At 50.8% G+C, this 4,255-nt stretch overlaps 1 non-coding gene across 1 annotated transcript; it reads left to right on the forward strand.

The window, feature by feature from the left end:
- The first annotated feature begins 1,891 nt into the window (after window positions 1-1,891).
- LOC138397666 (U6 spliceosomal RNA) lies at window positions 1,892-1,998 on the forward strand. Its single transcript, XR_011235799.1, has one exon. It is a non-coding gene; the product is annotated as a U6 spliceosomal RNA (small nuclear RNA).
- Window positions 1,999-4,255: the final 2,257 nt, after the last annotated feature.

The following is a 4,255-nucleotide window of genomic DNA, read 5'->3' on the forward strand; positions in this document are numbered from 1 at the left end:
CCCCAGTGATGTAAATTCGTAAGTTCTCCTCTGATCCTTGTTTGGTAAGCATTACCTGAGTCCCCACTCCACCCCAGATCCTGGGGATACGAGATGACTGAAGAAACTGATTTCCCTGTCAGTCCACAGTCTGCCAGGGGAGACTGACATGACATAAGATTGTAGGATGATGGGATGGGCACAGTGGCGGGAGACACTCAGGTGCCAGGGAAGGCCCCTCATCCAGCCTGGGGAGCCCAGGAGGGCTTCCTGGAGGAGGTGAAACTGGAATTGAGGCTTCAAAAATATTTTTTAATCATTGTAATCAGTGTGCATCTACTTTTCTGCATCTTGCTTTTTTTCTTAATTTTATTTCACACATGCAGTTCTATGTACCCGGGTAACCTCCATAGTCAGGGGCTGGCATTCATCCTATCAGTGGGTCAGAGCTGACGCAGGTCCGTTTCTGGGCTTTGGCTCTGTGAGTGGAGGCCTCAGTGCGCACCACCAACACAGTCCACCAGCTGCCTCCGCTCTGGGGAAGCTGCTTCCAAGGATAGGCCCAGGGCAAGTGGATGACTGTCAGGGACCCACAGGCAGAGGGGTGAGGGGCATCTTGGCACCTCCAGAGAAGGCCTTGAGGGCTCTCCCCAAAACAGCATCCACATATGGCCCCACCAGAGGAGCCCTTTGCAGCCTCCAGGGAGATACGTGCAGGCACTCAGGGAGGGCAGCCTGTGCCACTGGACTGGCACGGTTGATGATCAGTAAGTTTGTGTCAACCTCTTTGACATCTTCATTTTGGGCCTGGAAGTGAACTGTGACTGCCGTCAGAGAGAGGGCGAGGCTCTGCGCAAGTTCGTGGTGCTGTCCTCCCTCGGCCTGGGCCTCTCAGCTGAACGAGGCCTTAGATGTTCTTGGAGGCCTTTTCTACTCTGATCCCAGCCTCTTGTCTGGCATCACAGCTTTCCTGTGAAGAGACGTAGCTGTCGGCACATAAAGGACACCTGGTTCCTAGTGAATTGAGGTCAGATACAACCAGTGAAAAGCCAAGGGCAGGGGACAGGGATGGGTTCAGTGGCATGGAGGACACCAATGGACCTCAGACCTTCTGCAGTGCGCATCAGACCCCTGAGCTGTGAAACCCAAGGAGTGCAGACAAACCCAGCATGACTGCCCTGCGGCCCCTCCAAAGGTCTCTAGGTATGTCCCTGGCCTTCCCTTCTTACCTCTGTTCTCCCCAGCCACCTGGCCCTGCAACCCACTGATGTGCTCCCTGTCTGACCAGAGGTGATACTGCCAGCTGGACACCCTGAGCGCAGGGGTGCCAGGGTGTACTTTCAGGAGTGTGAAAATTCTCTAAGGATAGGGAGTTGCCTGGCCAGGTATGGTATTTAACTTTGAATTCCTTACAGGGTTTAGCCTGGTGCCAGATATGTGGTAAGTGCTCATTCATGGTCTTAGAGGCTTAGGACATGTACATTGAAAGGAGTCTGCAGCGAGCTCACAGGAACCAATCTCCAAGAATGAAATGTCGTGCAGCAGGTGGGTGTTTCTGAGACACACAGGGTACTTCCTGTTGCCTCTGAAGTCATGCTCTGTGGGCACCTGGCCACTCCACCTTTGCGATAAGCCAGTCTTGGACTCAAGAGGAGTCTTAGGCCAAGGAATAGTTAATGCACCAGCCCAGCCTGAGTGAGCCCTGCCTGCAAATCACAGGTCAACTCGGGACAGCTGCATACCGGGCCCAGCCTCACTCCCACCCACAGGCTCGCAGAGGCAGAGGGCACCGACCAGGGTTCTGGCTGGGAACAGAGCAGGAAGGAGGCCTCCCCTTCGTAGTCACAAAATCCTCCCAACTGATCAAAACATACAACTCTTCAAAAAAATGTACTTAAAAATTTCATATATAGTGCTCGCTTCAGCAGCACATATGCTAAAACTGGAACGATACAGAGAAGATTAGCATGGCCCCTGTGCAAGGATGACATACAAATTCGTGAAGCGTTCCATATTTTAAAAATAAATAAATAAAAAAAATTAAAAAAAAACTTTCATATATATGTGCTCACTTTTGCAAAAAGAGACATTGGAATGAAAATAAGAAACTGATTAAATGTGCAATGGGGAGAATAAACAGGACAGAAATGACATTTCTCAAGTATACCTTACCAGAAGTTTTGAGCTTTGGGCCATGTACTATTTTTTGGTTTCCTGATTTTTTTTTGTTTTTTTTTTTGAGACAGGGTCTCGCTCTGTCACCAGGCTACCGTGCCATGGTGTCAGCCTAGCTTACAGCAACCTCCAACTCCTGGGCTCAAGCAATCCTCCTGCCTCAACCTCCTGAGTAGCTGGGACAACGGGCACATGCCACCATGCCCAGCTAATTTTTTCTATTTTTAGTACAGACAGGGTCTTGTTTAGGCTGGTCTCAAACTCTTGAGTTCAAGTGATCCTCCTGCCTTGGCCTCCCAGAGTGCTAGGATTACACATGTGAGCCACCACACCTGGTCTATACTATTTTTTGGATTCAAAAATTAAGATTAATTTTTTTATTTCAAAATATTATGAGGTACAAATAGTCTTGGTATTTTGGTTACATAAATTGCTTTTATAATGCTTGAGTCATGGTTATAAGAGTACTCGTCACCCAGATATTGTTCATTGTACCCGTTAGGTAGGTTTTCACCCATCCCCTCCTCCCCCTTCCTAAAATTAATTTTTAATTTATTTGGGAAAAGAACACAATTTGGGGATGGTCACTAGGGAGGAAAAGAGGGTAATCAGAGGATAAGCTGGGGATTGTCGGGAAGGGGAGAAGCCAGAAGGGATTCCTAGAGTATTTTTGATTCTGTGCAAAATGAAATTTTGGAAAACAGCAAGGACTGCGTAGAAATCAGCTACAGTGCAGAAAACCAAATGCTTATTGCATCCAACCTGCACCTTCAGAGCTGTAGAATTAGAGCTGAAAGGAACCTTAGAGCAGAGGTCCCCAAACTGTGGTGAGTTGTATAATTATTTCAATATATATTACAATGTAATAATAATAGAAATAAAGTGCATGATAAATGTAATGTGCTTGAATCATCCCGAACCACCCCCCAGCACCGGTCCGTGGAAAAATTGTCTTTCATGAAAACGGTCCCTGGTGCCGAAAAGGTTGGGGACTGCCACCTTAAAGGTTACTGCATTGAGTAGTTTGGGAATTGAGACCCAGAATCACTGCCTAGCTTGTTCAAGATCCCACATCAATGTATGGCAGAATCAAGAACCTGACATCCTGGCCAGGTCTGGCTTTGCTCTGATACTGGCCTTACGTAGATGGCAACATGCAGAATCTTGGCATCACCCACAACACTCAAGTAGCCTGAGGACCATAGAGGCCAGACAGTGTGCTGGTGGGAGGTCAAGGGAGAGGACTAGCAAACAACCAGTTGCCACCTGGACAGCTGGGACATCAGGACAAACCTGAGCCAGGCTTGCCGAGCTGCCCCCTTTCGGTGGCACCTGCCTCTTCTCTCCCTCCCCACTGGAAGACCAAAGAACCTCAGGCAGCAGGTTTTATCATTTCCCTTTGGGGAACAGACTTCAGGCTCTGCAGATGGTATAAAGCCACAGTTAGGCACGCCACATGCAACTGGTGTGCCCGGTAGGGCACATGTGCATGGCACATATACATCAGCATGAAAACATGCCACAACCCCTCAAGGCTCACAGGCTCGCTTGTGAGGGCATGATGCCCACTGGGGTCCCCGTATGTACCAGCACAGAGTATCTTTTGTGCTGAGCTGCCTGAGATGCCGGTCTGGCCTGTCATTCTTTCTTCCTGGGGCCTCAGGTCCCAGCCCTGATGGTTTCCATGGCACATCCTGCTCCCCACTGTGCCTGGGCCTCCAGGGCTCCGCTGCCCCTGTGTGCCAGGGCATGCTTGCTGTGGGTGTGGAGCTCACCGTTCTCACCTGGCAGCCCTGGTTATGGCTCCCAGCCTGGGGAAGAACTTCCCTTCCCAAAGTTAGATAACAGGCCGAGTTCTCTGTCAGAGGATTGGCGCAGTGGCTCCACGTGCTGCAGCTGGCACAGGGCCAGGACCGCCCTGCCAAGCAGCGGGAAGGGAAGGCCTGGCTGCAGCCTGAGCTGGCGGAGCTGGCAGGTGGCCGAGCCGGGGGTGGACGGGCGGGCTGGGCCAGTGTTGTCCATTGGCTGCCTCAGGCTCCCGCCCGCCTGCCTCCCTAGCCTGCAGCTCGGCCAGCCCCTGCCTTTCCAGCTGCTTCTGAAC

This window comes from Eulemur rufifrons, chromosome 16 (genome assembly GCF_041146395.1).
Source record: "Eulemur rufifrons isolate Redbay chromosome 16, OSU_ERuf_1, whole genome shotgun sequence".
Classification (NCBI taxonomy): domain Eukaryota; kingdom Metazoa; phylum Chordata; class Mammalia; order Primates; family Lemuridae; genus Eulemur; species Eulemur rufifrons.